The following is a 22,305-nucleotide window of genomic DNA, read 5'->3' on the forward strand; positions in this document are numbered from 1 at the left end:
TCTGGGACTGTGGTGATATTTACTGTTGAGACTTAGATTTGATTACACAATGAGGTTGCTATCCAGATCTAGATGGTGAATCCCAAGTGAAGCGTAAAAATGATTAGCAATAACCACCAATGAATACTTAACGTGGCTGCATGGCAATTTTATAGCCTTTACTGGTGCACAGTTACAGTAACACAATGGTTAGCACTGTTGCTTCACAGCGCCAGGCTCCCGGGTTCGATTCCCAGCTTTGGTTACTGTCTGTGCAGAGTCTGCATGTTCTCCCCGTGTCTGTGTGGGTTTCCTCCGGACGCTCCGGTTTCCTCCCACAAGTCCTGAAAGACGTGCGATGAGGTGAATTGATCATTTTGAATTCTCCCTCTGTGTACCCGAACAGGTGCCGGAGTGTGGCGACTAGGGGCTTTTCACAGTAACTTCATGTGTTAATGTAAGACTACTTGTGACACTAATAAAGATAGAACATTACAGTGCAGTACAGGCCCTTCGGCCCTCGATGTTGCGCCGGCCTGTGAAACCACTCTAAAGCCCATCTACACTATTCCCTTATCGTCCATATGTCTATCCAATGACCATTTGAATGCCCTTAGTGTTGGCGAGTCCACTACAGTTGCAGGCAGGGCATTCCACGCCCTTACTACTCTCTGAGTAAAGAACCTACCTCTGACATCTGTCTTATATCTATCTCCCCTCAATTTAAAGCTATGTCCCCTCGTGATAGACATCACCATCCGAGGAAGAAGGCTCTCACTGTCCACCCTATCTAATCCTCTGATCATCTTGTATGCCTCAATTAAGTCACCTCTTAACCTGCTTCTCTCACGAAAACAGCCTCAAGTCCCTCAGCCTTTCCTCATAAGATCTTCCCTCCATACCAGGCAACATTCTGGTAAATCTCCTCTGCACCCTTTCCAAGGCTTCCACATCCTTCCTATAATGCGGCGACCAGAACTGCACGCAATACTCCAAATGCGGCCGCATCAGAGTTTTGTACAGCTGCAACATGACCTCATGGCTCCGAAACTCAATCCCTCTACCAATAAAAGCTAACACACCATACGCCTTCTTAACAACCCTCTCAACCTGGGTGGCAACTTTCAGGGATTATATTATAGTTAGAATTCCTTGAGTTTAGATGATGAAAGGATGATCTGATTAAGGTGCTCAAGATGGTGAAAAGATTTAATCACATAAAAAGAAACTATTTACTCTAGTATGGTGGGGGAAGCCAACAGCAATTCCTTACAATTAGAGCTAGACCACAATACAATAAGACATATGAGCAGGAGAAGTAGGCCTTTCGGCCCATCGACTCTGCTCCACCATTTAATGGGACGGGGGTAGATGGGCCGAATGGTCTCCTTCTGCACTGTAAATTCTATGCTCCTATATTCCAGCCACGACAGAAAACGGTTGAGGATTTGACAGGAAATTGGCACAAAATGTGACATTGATGAGGCAGCAGGCTCTGCTATCGGTTAGATAAACAGATGTAGTTTCAGCTGGAACGTGTTTGCAGACGAAAGGTTATGTGTCTATTTTATGTTTTGTTTCACTGTTACTGAGGGAGAAGAGATCAACATATTGTCCCTGGACAGTCTGAAATGAGCAATTGTGGCATTTATTGGGTTGCAGAGTCCTCAAACCTCCTCACAACTTAGTGCTGCAGGAATTGAGGCGACTATTGCATGAAGTTCCATTGTCTGATGGATAGAAAGTGTCTGAGCTTTATTCTGGGTCCAACCCCGTGCTGTACCTAACCTGGGAGTGTTTGATGGGGACAGTGTAGAGGGAGCTTTACTCTGTATCTAACCCCGTGCTGTACCTAACCTGGGAGTGTTTGATGGGGACAGTGTAGAGGGAGCTTTACTCTGTATCTAACCCCGTGCTGTACCTGTCCTGGGAGTGTTTGATGGGGACAGTGTAGAGGGAGCTTTACTCTGTATCTAACCCCGTGCTGTACCTAACCTGGGAGTGTTTGATGGGGACAGTGTAGAGGGAGCTTTACTCTGTATCTAACCCCGTGCTGTACCTAACCTGGGAGTGTTTGATGGGGACAGTGTAGAGGGAGCTTTACTCTGTATCTAACCCCGTGCTGTACCTGTCCTGGGAGTGTTTGATGGGGACAGTGTAGAGGGAGCTTTATTCTGTATCTAACCCCGTGCTGTACCTAACCTGGGAGTGTTTGATGGGGACAGTGTAGAGGGAGCTTTACTCTGTATCTAACTCCGTGCTGTACCTGTCCTGGGAGTGTTTGATCGGGACAGTGTAGAGGGAGCTTTACTCTGTATCTAACCCCGTGCTGTACCTGTCCTGGGAGTGTTTGATGGGGACAGTGTAGAGGGAGCTTTACTCTGTATCTAACCCCGTGTTGTACCTGTCCTGGGAGTGTTTGATGGGGACAGTGTAGAGAGAGCTTTACTCTGTGTCTAACCCCATGCTGTGCCTGTAATGGGAGTGTTTGATGGGGACAGTGTAGAGAGAGCTTTACTCTGTGTCTAACCCCATGCTGTGCCTGTAATGGGAGTGTTTGATGGGGAAAGTGGAGAGGGAACTTTACTCTGTGTTTAACCCGTGCTGTGCCTGTCCTGAGAGTGTTTGATGGGGACAGTGTAGAGGAAGCTTTACTCTGTGACTATCCCCGTGCTGTATCTGTCCTGGGAGTGTTTGATGGGGACAGTGCAGAGGGAGCTTTACTCTGTATCTAACCCCGTGCTGTACCTGTCCTGGGAGTGTTTGATGGGGACAGTGTAGAGAGAGCTTTACTCTGTATCTAACCCCGTGCTGTACCTGTCCTGGGAGTGTTTAATGGGGACAGTGTAGAGGGAGCTTTACTCTGAATCTAACCCCGTGCTGTACCTGTCCTGGGAGTGTTTAATGGGGACAGTGTACAGGGAGCTTTACTCTGTATTCAGGTATGGAGAGATCTGCCTGGACTGTATACAGAACAAAGTTTTCACTGTACCTCGGTACCTATGACAATAAATAAATCAAATCAATGCCATAAAACAGCACAGATGTCGCCAGAAAATGTCTGATGGTGAAATTGGGAAAATGTGGCACTTCCCTTCCACTCTGACTCTGTGGCAAATTATACCTGGCAGTCATTGCAGAGAGAATGGTCCCAGAGCTCTTTACAGAGTGATGGGTAGCGAGAGCTCAGAAGGATGATAGTGGGACAGGTAAAGAGGGTCATCGGGGAATGAAAGCAGTCAAGGTGGAGCTGGTTTAAAGGAAATGGATAGGTGCCAAGATGGGGTGTCTTCTCGCATAGCATGGAAACGCTCTTGAATCTGTGGTGTTCCTGGCCTCAGCCCTCGAGATCTCCACAAGCCCTGCAGTCGTCCTAGATAGCTGCGCTCACCAATTCTGCACTCTTGCACATCCTTGATTTTCATTGGCCCGTTCCTTCTGTTGCCCTGGTCCTAAACTCAGGAATTCTCTCTGTAAACCCCTGTGGTGGTCTGTGTTAGGAGGGTTAGGGTACCTAGTAATGCCGGAATACCATTGGTGGAGAATGTACTTGTTCCCATTGGTTAAGCTTGTATGTTAGCTCCGCCGTACAAGGCGGGGTATAAGAGCCCGTGTCGCCCCAGCAGCTTTCTTCTGTGCCTGCGCTGCTGGGGGAAACATCCAGCGTGTTAAAGCCTTCAATTGTCTCCAATCTCGTTTCTGAGGTTATTGATCGTGCATCAATTTAATACGCTAGATTTAAAAGAATGGAGCTCCGAATCAGGCCGGAGTGTCTGCAACTCAGCCCCCACGCGGGAAACACAGCAGCAACCTTCAAGCGCTGGCTGGCGTGCTTCAACGGATATCTCGGAACGGCCGAAAACACACCCACGGGAGAACAGAAACTGCAAGTCCTGCACTCGAGGGTGAGCCCAGAAATTTACACCCTCATCAAGGACGCGGACGATTTCGATGCAGCAATGGAGCTACTGAAAGGACATTATATTCGCCCTGTAAACCAGGTCTACGCCTGACATCTGCTAGCGACGAGACGACAAATCCCTGGAGAATCGCTGGAAGAATTCTACCGTGCGCTCCTGGTGTTGGGAAGAAACTGCAGCTGCCCGCAACTTTCGGCGAGCGACCACGCAGAACTTTTGAACCGGGACGCTTTCGTTGCAGGTATGCTGTCCTCCCAAATCCGCCAGCGATTGCTGGAGAAAGAGACACTAGGCCTCAAGGAGGCACGGGCCCTTGCCGGCTCCCTGGATGTGGCCTCCCGAAACGACCGCGCTTACGTACTCGACCGTGCGGCGGCCCCTTGGGCAGCGTGGAACCCCCCCCGCGGCCGACTCCGATGCATCCCCCATCTCCCCACAAGCTTGTGCTGCAAGACAGCCTGGCAACCCCAGGGGGCCCTGCTGCTATTTTTGCGGGCAAGCCAAGCACCCCCGACAGCGCTGTCCGGCCCGTGCATCCACCTGCAAGGGATGTGGTAAAAAGGGCCACTTCATGGTGGTATGCCAGGCCCGGGCGGTCGCTGCGGTCTCCGGCGGCGAATACGGACCACCACCACAATCCTCTCCATGGTCCCCGTGTGGCCAGCGGGCGCCGCCATCTTCCTCCTCCAGGGCCACGTGCGGCCTCTGGGTGCCGCCATCTTGTCCCGCAGACGCCACGTGCGATGGATGAGCGCTGCCATTTTGTGCACCCCCAGCCATGTGCGACTAATGGGCTCCTTGGATGGACTCCCAGGACCCCAGCTCGACTGACCACACACCGCCCGAAGAAAACATTCAACTGCTGCCATGAGTAGCCTCGGTGAGCCTGGACCTGTCTCGGCCCTGAACACTATCGACTGCGACAACGATGGTGCTTATCAATGGGCATGAAACGTCCTGCCTAATCGGCTCCGGGAGAACGGAGAGCTTCATACACTCCGACACGGTAAGACGCTGTTCTCTCCCCGTCCGCCCCGTTAACCAAAACATCTCCCTGGCCTCCGGATCTCACTCAGTACAGATCAAGAGGTTTTGTGTAGCTAACCTCACAGTCCAAGGAAGGGAGTTCAAAAACTACCGACTCTACGTCCCTCCACACCTCTGCACGGCCACACTCCTAGGGTTGGATTTTCAGTGTAACCTCCAAAGCCTAACTGTCATTCCTACTTTGCCCAGTGGGTCCCCAACTATGCAAACAAGGCCCGTCCACTGATCCAATCCACAGTTTTTCCCCTGTCGATTGAGGCCCGCCAGGCCTTCAGCCGCATCAAAGCAGACATTGCAAAGGCCACGATGCACGCCATCGACGAGTCACTCCCCTTACAGGTCGAGAGCGACGCGTCCGATGTAGCTCTGGCGGCCACCCTCAACCAAGCGGGCAGGCCCGTGGCCTTCTTCTCACGCACCCTCCACGCCTCCGAAATCCGCCATTCCTCAGTCGAAAAGGAGGCCCAGGCCATAGTAGAAGCTGTGAAATGAAATGAAATGAAAATCGCTTATTGTCACGAGTAGGCTTCAATGAAGTTACTGTGAAAAGCCCCTAGTCGCCACATTCCGGCGCTTGTCCAGGGAGGCTGGTACGGGAATCGAACCGTGCTGCTGGCCTGCCTTGGTCTGCTTTCAAAGCCAGCGATTTAGCCCTGTGCTAAACCAGCCCTGGATGTATCAAGTTATTGTTTGGCCGAAACTTTGATTTTGTGCAGGCTAAGATTTTGCAGCTATCCAGATGGAGGAGTTTAGAGCAGGCAGGGTTAGCGACTCTCAGTGACACTTCACTGCGGTGTTATCAGCTGTATTTAATAGAGCTGTTCAAAAATCACAAGGGTGTTTGATAGAATTGATAAGCAGGCAACAATTTCCAGCGGCAGAGGGCTGTTAGAGATCACAGATTTAAGATAATTGGCAAAAGACCCAGTGGGGAGATGCAGGGAAATTAATTTTTATGCAACGAGGTGTTGAGATCTGGAAGGCGCTGCCTGAAAGGGCGGTGGAAATTGATTCAAACAATACTTTAAAAAAGGAATTGGGTATTGAAGAGGAGGAAATTTCAGGAATATGGGGAAAGAAGAAGGGAATTGGAATAATTGGACGACTAGGCACAGCACAGGCGAAATCGGCATCGCCACCAAAGCTACGACGATCGCAGAGGACGACCTGGGCCCCCGATCGACTAATTGCTTCATTTTGAAATGTACATTACTGTTGTAAATAGTTCAGAGTTGTAATGAGGCAAAATGCTGTATGGAGGCATTACGGTTCCTTCATAACTGTAACTTCTACCACGTTGTAATACGAAGCCACCACCCCCGCCGGACTCTTTTTAAACAGGGGGTGGGTGAATGTGGTAGTCTGTGTTCGGAGGATTATGGTACCTAGTAATACCATTGGTGGAGAATGTACTTGCTCCCATTGGTTAAGCCTGTATGTTAGCTCCGCCCTACAAGGCGGGGTATAAGAGCCCGTGCCGCCCCAGCAGCTTCCTTCTGTACCTGTGCTGCTGGGGGAAACATCTAGCGTATTAAAGCCTTCAATTGTCTGCAATCTCGTTTCTGAGGTTATTGATCGTGCATCAACCCCCTTCTCCCACTCTCCTCCTTTAAAGTGCTCCTTAAAACCTTCCTCTTTGACCAAGCCATTGATCACCTGCCCTCACATTTCCAGCTGTAACTCGATATTACGTTTTGTTTGCTATCACTTGAGGGCATTTTGTCCCACTGAACGTATTTACATAAAGGCAAGTTGTTCTTTCCTGCAACCGCCCTGTGTGCATTATGCCTGGAAAGACCCAACCTATGTATAGAAAGCTGCCAGGTCGATGGGTATCTTATTGATCTCCAGTGCCAGTCTGGGAGTCGTGCCCCTCACCACCAGTGTTGTAGACCCATTTTATAATTAGTAACGTTGCCGATGGATTGCCAACTCTACCTCACACACTCCGGAAATCTGAACTCATCCATATACTGCTGCCCACATCTTAGCTCACACCAGATCCCATTTAGCCTGACAACACTGGCCCCTGGTCCACCAACAAATTAATTTTTCAATTCTCAGCATCATTTTAACTCCTCCATTGCTTCACCCCTCCCTCCATCTGTAATATCCTCCAGGCCTCCCACCCTCCAAGGTGTCCAGGAACCTGCAATTCCAGCCTCCTGCACATTCCTAATTTTAACCGCTCTGCCGTTGGTGGGCATGCCTCAAACTACCCTCCGACTCGAACAGACCCCTCAGAGACGCCCATGATGCAAGAGATTTCCATTCCTCACCAATAACAATGACTGTTTGGCAAAGGTAACTTGCATTTCTATAGCATCTTTCACATCCTCAAAGCGCTTCGCAGCCAATCAAGTACTGCTGAAGCACAGTCACTGTTTCAATGTGGTGGCGCACTGGTACTGTCACTGGGCTAGTAATCCAGAGGCCCAGGGCAATACACTGGGGAACCCAGTTCAAATCCCACCACAGCAGATGGTGGCGTTTGAATTCAATGAAAACATGTTGACCACGACACCATTGTCAATTGTTGTAAAAACCCATCTGGTTTACTAATGCCCTTTAGCCGTCTTTACCTGGTCTGGCCTACATGTGACTGCAGGCCCACAGTAAAGTGGCTGCCTCTGAAATGGCCAAGTAAGCCACTGAGTTCAAGGGCAGTTCGGGATGACCAAGAAATGTTGGCCTTGCCAAAGATGCCTGCATCCGGTAAATGGATTTTTATAAAAAATCCATCTTCCCAAACTATCTTCATATCCCTTAATTCCCATAGTAACCAAAAATTCAATCAATCTCAGTCTTGTATATCCTCAACGACAGACTATTTATAGTTCACTGGGGAAGGTTTGCAACCCATTGAGTGAAGAAATCTCTCCTCCTCTCAGTCCTAAATGGCCGAATGCTCACCCTGATGACTTTGAGCCCTTGTTCTAGGCTCTCCACCGGGGGGGGGGGGGGGTCCAAAGGCCACCGCGGTTTGATGTGTACTTCTGATGGAGGTGGCCCCACATCTTCCTGCCCAAGACGTAACTCATTTGATTTTCGACCTCCTCCAAAATAAGGCTAATCCTCCTGCCAGCCTAGAAATTGAGGCTTGTGGGGAAAACGGCCCTGAAGTGGCAAATTATTGCCTACTCAATTGGGGAAAGAGCGAACTCCCTGTCTTGCCCGTCCCAGTGTAAAACTGTGTGGTCAGAGCAGGCGGGAACCTGCAGGGAATCCCCTCCCTTCAACTTCATACCCCCGCCACCCCCTGAAAACCCGCTGGTGGGGCAGTGTAAAATGTTTCAATTCAATTGCGTCACATTTTTCTAAATTCCAGGGCATTAAATTATTCGATCCCTCCTCACAGGGCAATCCCCTCGTCCCAGGAGTCAATGGACTCTCTTTGCACTCCCTCCCAGGCAAGCATAGCCATCCTTAGGTGAAGAAAAGCAAATGGACAGAAATCCAGAGGGAATAATGCGTTTCACAGAAGAAAAAACTGTCAAAGTGATGCAGCACAGTGATACAGGACTCGTTGCAAAGCTCTCTCGGGAACCATAACAAAAGTTTCAGCATAGGTGGCGTTATAATGAAAGCATTATACGTAGCCTCTTAATATTTAAAGGGCCACAAACCACATATGATATATAGACTGGGAGATGTGTCTGCATTGTACAGAAGCCACTCTGCATTCGGGAGAGCTCCTCGCAAACTGGAAAGGAACGGAGAATCGGGGGGGTAACCATTCAGCCTCTCGAGCCTGTTCTGCACGTAATTACATTTGGGTTCGCTTCTATCCAACTGCCTTCGCTCCTTAATCCTTGATGTCCTTACGTTACAAAACTCTTATCCACCTCAGTTTCAAACTTTTCAATCAACTTCCACGGCCACGACAGCTTTTTGGGGGAGGGAATTCCAAATTCCACTCCCCTTTGTGTGAAGTCGAGCTTCCTGATGCCACCTCTGAACCACCCAGCTCGCAATTCAATGCCCCCTCGTTCTGGGTGCCCCCCCCCCACTGGGGAAATAATTTCTCTGCTTCAAACCTACTAATGCTTTTCATTGTTATAATATTCTACACTTGATGGAACAGCCTTTCCTTATAATTTAACCTCGTAAGCTCCAGTATTATTCTGGTGAAACTGAATTATGTCTCCTGCTTCTTGAGTTGCAGTCCCAGAATTAGCGCAGTAACTCCAGATGGATCTGACTTAGAGAAGGGGAGATGGAGAGGAGATTTGATCATTATTTGAAAATTATTACGGGTCCAGAAGCCCCCCCCCCCCGCAGCAGGTCTTCTGGTGGGAGGGGGGGGGTGTAAAGTTGCAAGGACGGGATTCCCTCTGGCATTCGTCCTGCCCAAGCAGGGCTGGGGGCGCAAGGCCTCGAATAGGACGCCCTTAAGTGGTCAACTATTGGCTAATTACCAAGGAGGGGACAGGGAGGGGGGAAAGGGGTAGGGGGAGAAGATGTACTAAGAAAGATGAATGTAAATACGAAACTGTATAAATTGTAAATATCGGTCACAAAAATTTCACTCTGTAAAATTGAAAAGTGCCAATAAAAACATTGAGAAAAAACAAATTATTGGCTACTTCAGGACCATTTCCCATCCATCCTCAAATTGGAGGCAGGTGGCAGAATAATAATAATAATCTTTATTGTCACAAGTAGGCTTCACTGCAATGAAGCTACTGTGAAAATCCCCTCGTCGCCACATTCTGGCACCTCTTGGGGTACACAGGGGGAGAATTCAGAATGTCCTTTTACCTGGTGTTGGGTTAGTCCAGAAATGAATAGGCCTAGGTCTCGGGCCGGTGGGGGTGGGGGCATTCTCCCTGGGAAGCCATGGCGGGAAGTGAGGCCAGTTGTCTGAAATTGTCTGGGACTAAATTCAGACGCAATTCAAGCAACGACCGACTCCTCATTTTTATCACATACAAGGACCCAAAGAACAAAGAACAAAGAAATGTGCAGCACAGGAACAGGCCCTTCGGCCCTCCAAGCCCGCGCCGACCATGCTGCCCGACTAAACTACAATCTTCTACACTTCCTGGGTCCGTATCCTTCTATTCCCATCCTATTCATATATTTGTCAAGATGCCCCTTAAATGTCCCTATCGTCCCTGCTTCCACCACCTCCTCCGGTAGCGAGTTCCAGGCACCCACTACCCTCTGCGTAAAAAACTTGCCTCGTACATCTACTCTAAACCTTGCCCCTCTCACCTTAAACCTATGCCCCCTAGTAATTGACCCCGCTACCCCGGGGAAAAGCCTCTGACTATCCACTCTGTCTATGCCCCTCATAATTTTGTAGACCTCTATCAGGTCTCCCCTCAACCTCCTTCGTTCCAGTGAGAACAAACCGAGTTTATTCAATCGCTCCTCATAGCTAATGCCCTCCATACCAGGCAACATTCTGGTAAATCTCTTCTGCACCCTCTCTAAAGCCTCCACATCCTTCTGGTAGTGTGGCGACCAGAATTGAACACTATACTCCAAGTGTGGCCTAACTAAGGTTCTATACAGCTGCAACATGACTTGCCAATTCTTATACTCAATGCCCCGGCCAATGAAGGCAAGCATGCCGTATGCCTTCTTGACTACCTTCTCCACCTGTGTTGCCCCTTTCAATGACCTGTGGACCTGTACTCCTAGATCTCTTTGACTTTCAATACTCTTGAGGGTTCTACCATTCACTGTATAATTCCCATTTGAGGACATCCCCATTTAACAACCACTTGTATTTATATTACATCTTTGACATAGTAAAACATCCCAAGGCACTTCACAGGAAAGACTGTCAAACTGAGTTTGACACTGAGCCACATGAGGAGATGAGAGAGGTGGGAACGTGGAGAGGTTTAGGGAGGGAATTCCAGGGTTTAGAACCGAGGCAGCTGAGGGCACTGCCCACAAAGGTGAGTGATTCAAATTGGGAAACCGCAAGAGGCCGGAATTGGAGGAAGGCAAAGATCCCGGTGGGTTATAGGGCTGGAGGAAAGTTCCAGAGAAAGGGAGAGGCAAGATCTAACAATCACAGCTCAGAGGCCATTCAGCCCATTTTATCCATTCAAGCTCTCTGTAGAAGCAAATGAGCCAGTCCAATCCCCAGCCCTTTCCACACAACCCTGCACTTTGTATTTTAAAGTGGGTCAAGTGTCTTTGGGAGAACATTTTGGGAAGAGTGATCATTGTATCAAAAGGTTATTAGCAACGGAGAACTGCTCCACATTTAAGGAAGGATATACTTGCATTGAAGGTGGTATGGCGAAGGTTCACTAAATTGGCCCTTGGGATGAGGGGCTGGCAAATTGGGTCTATTTTCAAAGAATGAGAGGCGAGCTCATTGAAATGTATAAAATTCTGAAGGTCCTGATAGGGTGGATGTTGCGAGATTGTTTCGGGGAATCTAAAACGTGGGGGCACAGCCTCAGGATAAGGATAATTCAGGAGACATTTCTTCACTCGAAGGGTTGTGAATCTTTGGAATTCTCTATCCCAGAGGGTTGTGGATGCTCCACCATCAAGTACATTTCAGGCCAGGATAGTTTCTCGAGCAATCGTGGATGTCGGGCATGGGCAGGACAATGGAGTTGAAGTCGAAGATCAGCCATGACGGTATCGAATGGTCGATCAGGCTTGATGGGTGGAGTAGTCTACTCGTGCCCCTACTTCTTGTGTTCTGCTATCGAAGAGCAAGGGATAATCTAAAGTTAACTTCCAAATTGGCAGAGGGCTAACTTCAAACAGATGAGGGGGCATCGAGTTGAGGTAAAATAGAGCCAAAGGTTGACAGGAAAAACTGTCACGGAACAATGCAAGTGATGTTTCAGCTGCAGGCCAGGTACATCCCAAGAAGGGCGGAAAGTAGAGGAAGCAAAACCAGGGCTCCTGGGACGGCGAGGGAGATGGAGGACATGAAGGCACAAGAATATAATGCATGTGAGTTGAATTCTTCACGTGAGAAATAAGCCACATACAATAAGTTGAGGTGGGGAAGGTTGAGGAAAATAGGACTGTCAACGAGAGAATATAAGAATTGAACGGCAGTCAACATAAAAATAAACCCAAACGTTTTTGCGAGCATGTAAATAGGAAGTAGATGGCTTGGGACCTATTAGGAATAAAGATACATAAAGCAAAGAAAGAATAGTTAATGAGTACTTGTATCATATTTAGTGTTTACTAAGGAAGGCATAAAATATCGGCGGCAGCGGAGGTGGTAGAGGCAACAGATAGGATGAAAATGGATAGGCAGGAGGTACTGGAAAGCTTGGCTATGCTTCGAGTGGGTAAGTCGCCTGGTCTGGATGGCTTGCATCTCGGATTGCTGGGGGAGGTGGGGGTTGAGACAGCAGAGGGCTCGTCGTAATCTACCGAACCTCCCGAGAGATACAGAAGTCGTGTCAGAGGATTGCAGAGTGACCTTTATTCAAGAAAGGGTTCAAGTACAGGCCGGTTATCCTAGCATCAGCGGTGGGTGAGGCATTAGAAACAGTAACCAGGGAAAAATATCAACAGGCACTTGGAGTTATTTCAGGGAACCAGCACAGATTTGTAAAATGCAGATCGTGCATGAACAACCTAATTGAATTTTTTGACAAAGCAAGAGAGGGGGTTGATGAAGGGAAAGTAATTAATAATGGCTACATGGATTTTAAGAACGTCTTTGACAAGGTACCACATGTTAATTTCAGTAATGAAATTGATGCCTGTGAAATAGGTCGGCCGAAGTCAGCTTGGATAGAAAATTGGCTTAAGGACAGCAGACAGCGAGTTGTGGCAAATGGTGGTTTTGCAAACTACAGGATGGTACAGTAAGAAGTCGTACAACGCCAGTTAAAGTCTAGCAGGCTTGTTTCGAATCACTAGCTTGCGGAGCACTGCTCCTTCCTCAGGTGAATTTAAAATTTCCCGCTGATTCCAAATTTGGAGGTATGGCTGATAATGGGGATGATGGCTACCAACTGCAACAGTGCATAGAAACATAGAAAATAGAAGCAGGAGGGGGGCCATTCGGCCCTTCGAGCCTGCTCCACCATTCATCATGGCCGATCATCCGAATCAATAGCCTGACCCTGCCTTCCACCGCCACCCCCACCGCCCACCCACCCCCACCCCCGCCACCGCCACCCCCACCGCCCCCCCACCCCGCCCCCACCACTGCCACCCCCACCGCCACCCCCGCCGCCACCCCCACCCCCGCCGCCACCCCCACCCCCACCACTGCCACCCCCACCGCCACCTCCGCCACCCCCGCCGCCACCCCCACCCCCGCCGCCACCCCCACCCCCACCCCGCCGCCACCCCCACCTTCGCCCCCGCCGCCACCCCCATCCCCTCAGTATCCTCAGTCTGGGATCGCTGGATTCTGGACACCCCCTACATCGGGAACACCCTTCTTGCAGCTACCCTGTCCAGTCCTGTTAGAGTTTTATATGTTTCAATGTGATTCCCCGCCCCCCCCCCCCCCCTCTCATTCCTCTGAACTCCAGCGAATATAATCCTGACTCAATCTCTCCTCATACGTCAGTCCTGTCATCCCTGGAATCAGTGCGGTAAACCTTCGCTGCACTTCCTCTGGAACAAGAACATCCTTCCTCAGATAAAGAGACCAAAACTGTGCACAATATTCCAGCTGTGGCCTCACACAGATCGGCTAACAAAATGGGAAGACAATTTGGGAAGGCAGCACGGTAGCATGGTGGTTAGCACAATTGCTCACAGCTCCAGGGTTCGATTCCCGGTTTGGGTCACTGTCTGTGCGGAGTCTGCACGTTCTCCCCGTGTGTGCGTGGGTTTCCTCCGGGTGCTCCGGTTTCCTCCCACAGTCCAAAGATGTGCAGGTTAGGTGGATTGGCCATGATAAATTGCCCTTAGTGTCCAAAATTGCCTTAGTGTTGGGTGGGGTTACTGGGTTATGGGGATAGGGTGGAGGTGTTGACCTTGGGTAGGGTGCTCTTTCCAAGAGCCGGTGTGGACTCGATGGACCGAATGGCCTCCCTCTGCACTGTAAATTCTATGATAAGTGGCAGATGGAATTTAATGCAGAGAAACGTGAGGTTAAGCATTGTGGCAGAAGGGATAGGGAGAGACAATATAGACTTAACGGCAACGTTCTGAAGAGTGTGCTGGGACAGAAGGCTTTGATGTGCACAAATCTTTGAAGGCAGCAGAAGAGTGGTTAGAAAAGCGTTTGTGATCTTGGGCTTCATGGATCAAGGCATTGAGAACAGAAGCAGGGGCATTATGCTGAACGTGTATAAAGGTGTGGGTAGGCCACATTCAAGCAATGCGCCCACTTCTGGTCACTACACTTTCAGAAGGGTTTGAGTTCCCTTGAGAGGGTGCGGAGAAGGTGAATCAGAACGGTTCCAGGGATTTTAGCACCAGGGTTAATTTGAAGGAGCTGGGGTTGCTCTCCTTCTTGAAGCAAAGGAGATTTGGGGGAGATTTGATAGCGGCGGACAAGTTGATGACAGATTTGGGTAAGCTGGACAATGAAAAGCTGCTTCCGTTAGCTGATGGTACAAGGATCAGGGGACATGGATTTCAGATTTTGGACAAGAGATATTGTGGCGACATGAGCAAAATCATTTTTATACAGTCAAGGGGATTAGGGGTTATGGTGAGAAGGCTGGAGAATGGGGATGAGAAAAATATCGGCCATGATTGAATGGCGGAGCAGACTCGATGGGCCGAGTGGCCTAATTCTGCTTCCACGTCTTATGGTCTAATGATAAAGACTTGAAACGTGCTACCTAAAGGGTGGTGATAACAGAGCAGTTGAATGATTTGGAAAGGAAATTGGGTGGGTACTTGAACAAAATAAACTTAAGAGCTACGGGGATGTAACAGGGGAACGGGACTGATTGGATTCTTCTGCAGAGGGCTGGCATGAACCTGATGGCACAAATGGCCTCTCCTTCTGTGCCCTAATGGCTCCATGTTCTTGTGCAGCACATCAACCACGTTACCCACATCGACGCTCTGTTAACTCATCGAAAACCTCCAGCAAGTTGGTTAAACATGATTTGCCATTAAAGAAAATCTGCTAACTTTAATCCCCATTTGTCTAAGTGGCTGTCGACGACATCCCAGGTGATCATTTCTAAAAGCTTTCCCAGCACCGAGGTTAAACCGGCTGGTCTATAGTCATTAAGTTTATCCTTATACCCTTATTTGTGGTTGGACCAGGAGCCAGTGTGGGCCAGTGAGCACAGTGATGACGGGTGGACAAAGTTTGGTTCCAGTTAGGATACAGGCAGCAGAGCTCATGTTTCCAGAGGGTTAAAGATGTGAGGCCAGACAGGAGAGCACGGGATGCTCAAGTCTTACAGGTAATAAATTCATGGAAGAGGGTCTCAACAGCAGGTGGCTTTTCGATGTGCATGGGTCTAAATCTGTACATAATTCATCACAAATGCATAAACCCTATTCAGTGTGATGGATGCTGCTGGAAATGTAGATGTCGGACTAGTGCATTTTCGAGTTTTGCTTTGCATTTAACCTGTGCTGTTTCCTCTGACCTGGGAGAGTTTCATGGGACAATGTAGACTGTAAATCTACGCTACACTGTACCTGACCACCAAGTGATTTATGAGACACTGTATGCAATAAACTGGATGAAATACTCCGTCTTCAGAACCGTCATCTTTAATGCCTTATAACTAGCCGAGCTCCCCTCCCCACAATACTCAATTCACAGAGTAACACCCCTTTAAGCAATCTTTTAAAACATTTGTTCTTGGGACATGGGTGATGTTGGAACAATTAATGACTATCTTTAGCTGTCCTGAATGAAGAACTAACTGTTCTATTGCAACATTCACAACCTCAGAATGTGTCAAAGTGTTTTACAGTTAATGACGTACTTTGGAAGCCTTTGCTCATCGGTGCACAGCAAGCTCCCACAAGCAGCAATGTTGTAATGACCAGAAGATCTATTTTTAATGATGTTGAGCGAGGGATAAATATTGGTCCCAATATACCGGCGATAATGACACTGATGAAAGCATGACAGTGTATGGCCAAATCAGGGAAGTGTGTGGCCTGGATTGATGGTGTCCAGATGCCATCATTGTTCTTGGCCATGACAGCTGAATGGAGGTGGTGGTGATGTAACTTCACTGGGAAAAGTAAAAAAAGGGGCAATGCTTCAACATATTCTTTTTGTGTCGCTGTCTTCCTATAAATATGTGTCACTACTAGCAAGTGTAAATGCTAAATAGCTGGCTTTTAAAGCAGACCAAGGCAGGCCAGCAGCACGGTTCAATTCCCGTACCAGCCTCCCCGAACAGGCGCCGGAATGTGGCGACTAGGGACTAGGGACACAGTAACTTCATTTGAAGCCTACTTGTGACAATAAGCAATTTTCATTTCATTTCAAATGAGCTATGTTACTAGCCCAACCAACCTTAGATTTAAGGAATTGTTCAGCGGAATTGCCTCCGGGTTAATTCCAAGCTGATAAACACGGACAGAACCTCACTGGTTCCACTTGCTTTCAATGCAGGAGAAAAAGATTGAGAAGAGGAATAATTTGGGTCTCCAAAACGTAACTCGGTGCAACGCAATCTTCGACCAGCATCTGTCAAACCCACAACATTTACCATCTAGAAGCAGCAGGCATGGGGGAGACACCATCACCTCCAAGTCACACAACATCCCAACATGGACATATATTGGCCGTTCCTTTCATCGCCACTGGGCCGAAGTCCTGGAACTGTCTAACTAATGTTGCCATGGATGTACCCACACCTTGATGGACTGCAGCGGCTAACCACCACTTTTTCAAGGGAAATTCGGGATGAGTAATAAATGCCTTCTTGTTATCAGTGCCCACAACCGGAAAATGAAAGCTATTTAAATATCGGAAGCACAGTACACCAATGATGGAGGGGAGAGATATTGGCTTCTCCGTCTCCCAGGAAGATCTATATTAACCATTGTTCGGTATTTTTCAGACTCAAATCATTTCTGCTGCAAATGGAAGGAAGTGGATTCAGCGAGTTTCATATTTAGCAGGTGGAATAATCCCGGATGCAATTCCCGCGAACTATTGTCTGAATTTAGGATAATCAGTCGAGCTTGTAATGTGGATCAATTACACTTGCTAGAAACGACATAGATTCATGGGAACACAGAGATCCATTCTCTGCAAACAAGAGGAGTATGTTCAAGACTTTTTCTGAATTACCCGCGAGCTTGGGGAGCCGACAGTTTCCCGATGATTTCTCCGTGACATAGTCCCAATCAAGCAGAGATTGACCAATCAGCACCTTTTTTCTCCTGTAGCAAAAACTGATGTCATTGTTTGAAATTTGGTATTCTTGTGTTTGTTCTGACGAGCGTAAGATTAAGAGCTTCAGCATCATCCCTCTCGTTTCAGCGATATCCACCATATTTTCTTTCCTAGTTGTGGCCTCAGCCCAATGCTGCGGATCCCTCATCCATGCCTCTTTTACCTTAATGCTTGACTCTTCCAATGCTCTCCTGGCCGGCTTCCCATCTCCCATTCTCTACAAACCTGAGTTCATTCAAAGCCCTGCGCAGCCAATTTTGAACCGAATCCCGTCACTGACATTGGGTCCTTATCTGGGCAAAGCCTCAAAGTTAAAATCTTCACCCTTGCTTTCAAATCCCTCCATGACCTCAACCCTCCCTGACCTCTGTAACGTCCTCCAGCCCTACAACGCTTAGGTATCTATCCTCCTCCACTTTTAGCATCTTAAACATCCCGGATTTCCTTTGCTCCTCCATTGGTGGGTGTTCCTTCAGCTGCCGAGGATTTCGCTCTGCAATTCCCTGCCTCACTCTCGCCCTTTAAGACGCTCCTTCAAAATTTCTTTGAACAGGATTTTGGTCGCAATATTTGGTTTGGTGTAAAGTCTTCGTTAATCTTCCCTTGTGAAGTGCCTTGGCGTGTTTTACTGTGTTAAAGGTGCTATCCAAATGCAGGTTACTGTAGTTGGGGTTACAAGTTAAAATAATTTGGACTTTGTGGTGTAACCCTGTACTTAACCTAATTCCAATGCTTGCTGCATCTTAAGAAAAATATGTAATGTGTTCACAAATCGAATCCCCTGGCGGGGCTGGTTTAGCACAGGACTAAAGAGCTGGCTTTGAAAGCAGACCAAGGCAGGCCAGCAGCACCGTTCAAGTAACAGCCTCCCCGAACAGGCGCCAGAATGTGGCGACTAGGGGCTTCTCACAGTAACTTCATTTGAAGCCTACTTGTGACAATAAGCGATTTTCATTTCATTTTCTACCAGAGGTCAAAGTTGAAACTGGAGATTTGTAAAATTAAAGAACTTTGCCCCCCCCCACCCGTCACCTTTATCCGGGGCCAAGCAGGCGACAAGAACATTAAAATGTGAAGTTGTGGCGGTCAATCTCTGTTGCAAATGTCATCTCCCAGTGGGAGGATCAAGCGCTACACAGCGGTGACACGGGGAATTGTGTCCATAATTCATATTTCTGGAGGGAATTCCCTGGCGAGGCCTCCGCTTTAACATGCTGAGGAGGAAGTGAGCTGCTCCTGTCTGACACAGAGCAAGGGCGGGAAGGGAAATTGCAACAACAATTTGTATTTATCTGGCACGTTTAATATAGTGAAACATCCCAGGGCACTTGAAAGGAGTTTGATCAGGCATTCTCACTGAGCGACACAAGGAGATATTCAGACCGAAGACTGAAAGTTTGGTCAGAGAGGCAGGTTTTCGGGGGCCTCCTCAAGGGGAAAAAGGGAGCTGGAAATGCAAAGCGGTAGAGAGAGGAAATTCCACAGCTGAGGGCCCAGGCCTGAAAGGAGATAGGAACTTAATATTGAACATAGGAACAGGAAGAGGACAATCTTCCACTATTCAATTATATCCTGGTTGCTTTACAGCTTCACTTCATACACCCGCTTTTACCCCTTATCCCTATTTAGCTTTGGCAAACCTGTCAATCTCAGATTTAAAATTAACAATTGATCCAACATCTATTGTCATTTATGGGAGAGGGTTTCAAACACTTTGCTTGAAGAAACGTTGGCCGATTTCAAAGGTTTGACTCTGATCTCTGGAGTGTGCAGCCCAATACGCGACCCCCCCCCCCCCCCCCCCCCTCAACCCGTGGAAACAATTTCTCACAATTTACCCTCTTGGTTCCCCTTGAAATTTGGGATATTTTAATCAAATCACCTCATAACATTCTAGATTCCAGGAAATGGAATCCTCGCTTGTATAATTGCTCCTTGTAACTTCGTCATGGGAGTCCAGGTAAAATGCAAACCTGTGCTGCACTGCCTCCAAGTCGAATACGCAGTTTGGAGCCGAGAGCTGCCCACACGCCCCGAGGTGTGGTCTAACCAGGGCTTCCTGTAACTGAAGCATGTAATTCCAATCCTCTAGATATACAGTCCAATATTACGATAGCCTTTTTGATTATCTTCATGGCCACAAAAGGCCATGTGTACCCTCCCCCCCCACATAACCCTTGGCTCCCTTGTCTATGAAGAATCTAAGAATCTGAGTAAATTCAATGACCCAAACTCCGCTGCTTTCTGCGGAAGCGAATTCCACAGAATAACAGTTGTCTGGAAGGAAAATAATTTGTCTTCGGCTCCTTCCTCTTACTCTTAAACGGCGTCCTTCGGTTCTAGTTTTCCCCGCAAGAGGACACACGTCCTCCCAGTATTCACCCGATCAAGGCCCCTCTGGATCTTATACTTTTCACTGAGATCATTCTTTTAAACAGGTAAAGGGTTAGCATTTCCTCAGAAGACAACACCTTCATCCCAGGCGGCACAAAGGAAATTTTGAGAGTTTGAAAGAAGCCAGAGTTGGAGAAGAAGGGAACTCTCAGAGGTTTGGGCGTCTGCCGGCGGTTACCTAGAGGGAGGGGGGGCGCGGGGCCTTGGGCAGATGTTACCATAAGGATTAGAATTTTAAAATGGAGGCAATAATCACAGAACATTCTGGAAATCCTCAGCAGGTTAGGCAGAATCTGTGCGGAGAGAAACAGAGTTAACGTTTTAAGTTGACCTTTCAGCAGAACCGACCAAATGAAACGCAACTTAACTTTCGACAACAGCGTTAATGTTACAGGGCACCCCGAGGCACATCACTGGGATGCCGAGCCACACAAAGAGATATCGGGGCAGTCGGACCAAAAGCTTGGTCAGAAACAGCATCTTAAAGCAGTGAGGCAGGTAGGCGAAGAGGCTCAGGGAGGAAATGTCAGAGCTTAGGGCCCAGGCAGCCGCAGGTAAGGCCACCAATGATAGAACGTTAGTAATTGGGAATGCTCAAGCGGCCAGCATCAGAGAAGCGCAGACTGTGATGTTCCCTGTTGAATCCTTCAAGATAGCTAAAAGTCGTAGTGCTGACAAAGAACATCAACTGCCAGGGTCCCAGGTTCGATTCCCGGCTTGGGTCACTGTCTGTGTGGAAACTGCACGTTCTCCCCACGTCTGCGTGGGTTTCCTCCGGGTGCTCCGGTTTCCTCCCACAAGTCCCGAAAGACGTGTTGTTAGGTGAATTGGACATTCTGAATTCTCCCTCTGTGCACCCGAACAGGCGCCGGAATGTGGCAACTAGGGACTTTTCACAGTAACTTCATTGCAGTGTTAATGTAAGCCTACTTGTGACAATAAAGATTATTATTATTAATAAGCTATGTATTTTAAACAAAGCTAGTTTATTTACACTACTTTAAATGATTCACACACTTTTCTAGGTAATAGCTAAGAAAATAACAGCATAACATCTATGCTACAGAAATCTATAATATCTAACTATGCTGTCTAAACGCTCTCTAATACAATGAACACCCTATCTTAACCTGCCACTAACACCTTCTCCCAGAATCCCAGGAGTCACAGTATATTTATATGACTACTCTATGGTGCCATCTTGTGTTGAGATACATGAACATCATCTTTTCAATCTTTTACACTCCCTACGTTATACATATCATTACACAGACATCTCAAAGAGTTGTGGGGCTGGAAGAGATTACAGAGATAGAGAGGGGCCAAGCCATGGAGGCATTTGAAAAGATGAGCATTTGAAAATCGTGGTGTTTCTTAACGGGGAGGTAAATTAGGCCAAGGAGGTCCTGTGGCACAGGGAAGTGGGGAGCGCCTGAACGCGAGTATGGAAGAGCCATTCTCAAGATATGCGACCAAAAGGAGTCTGCGTTAAAAAGGTTCATGGAACAGGAAGTGAGAATATAACCACAGTCTGCATTTCGGAATGCTGATTGCCCAAGAGGAGATGCCGGATCAATTAGCCACGGTGTTCGAAATCTCTCTGGCCACAAGGCTCAAGAATTAAAGGGCCAGAGGGGTGCGTAGCATCACCACCCCCCCTCGGAAAACGAAGCAAAGGGTGAAACCGGAAACTGAGGATGGAATTTCCTGGTCGTTCAGGCCGCAGACGGCTCACCCCCGCTCTGGGTTTCCCGGCAGCAAAGGGGCACATTCGACAGGAAACCCCCTTGACAATGGCAGAACCAGAAGAACCCATCGCCAGCCAATGGCAGCTCCCTCCCGCTGCCCCAAAACAGGTTGCGCAGAAAATCCCAACCCTGAGCTTTGTGTAAACCTTTAGAACCTGGCCCTGATGGAATGCATCCCAGAGTGATAATAGAGATGGCTAGGGAAATTGCAAATGTACTAGTGATAATTTACCAAAATTCACTAGACTCTGGGGTGGTCCCGGCGGATTGGAAATGAGCAAACATGACACCACTGTTTAAAAAAGGAGGTAGGCAGAAAGTGGGTAATTATAGGCCAGTGAGCTTAACTTCGGTAGTAGGGAAGATGCTGGAATCTATCATCAAAGAAGAAATAGCGAGGCATCTGGATGGAAATTGTCCCATTGGGCAGACGCAGCATGGGTTCATAAAGGGCAGGTCGTGCCTAACTAATTTAGTGGAATTTTTTGAGGACATTGCCAGTGCGGTAGATAACGGGGAGCCAATGGATGTGGTATATCTGGATTTCCAGAAAGTCTTTGACAAGGTGCCACACAAAAGGTTGCTGCATAAGATAAAGATGCATGGCATTAAGGGGAAAGTAGTAGCATGGATAGAGGATTGGTTAATTAATAGAACGCAGAGTGGGGATTAATGGGTGTTTCTCTGGTTGGCAATCAGTAGCTAGTGGTGTCCCTCAGGGATCAGTGTTGGGCCCACAATTATTCACAATTTACATAGATGATTTGGAGTTGGGGACCAACTTGGTGTCCAAGTTTGCAGACGACACTAAGATGAGTGGTAAAGCAAAAAGTGCAGGGGATACTGGAAGTATGCAGAGGGATTTGGATAGGCTAAGTGAATGGGCTAGGGTCTGGCAGATGGAATACAATGTTGGCAA

General features: G+C 48.1%; 1 protein-coding gene across 4 annotated transcripts in view; it reads right to left on the minus strand.

The window, feature by feature from the left end:
- Positions 1–22,305, minus strand: part of LOC140389521 (fibroblast growth factor 12) — a 712,332-nt gene that overhangs the window by 50,090 nt on the left and 639,937 nt on the right. The window lies entirely within an intron of this gene.

Source organism: Scyliorhinus torazame, chromosome 14 (assembly GCF_047496885.1).
Source record: "Scyliorhinus torazame isolate Kashiwa2021f chromosome 14, sScyTor2.1, whole genome shotgun sequence".
NCBI classification, from domain to species: domain Eukaryota; kingdom Metazoa; phylum Chordata; class Chondrichthyes; order Carcharhiniformes; family Scyliorhinidae; genus Scyliorhinus; species Scyliorhinus torazame.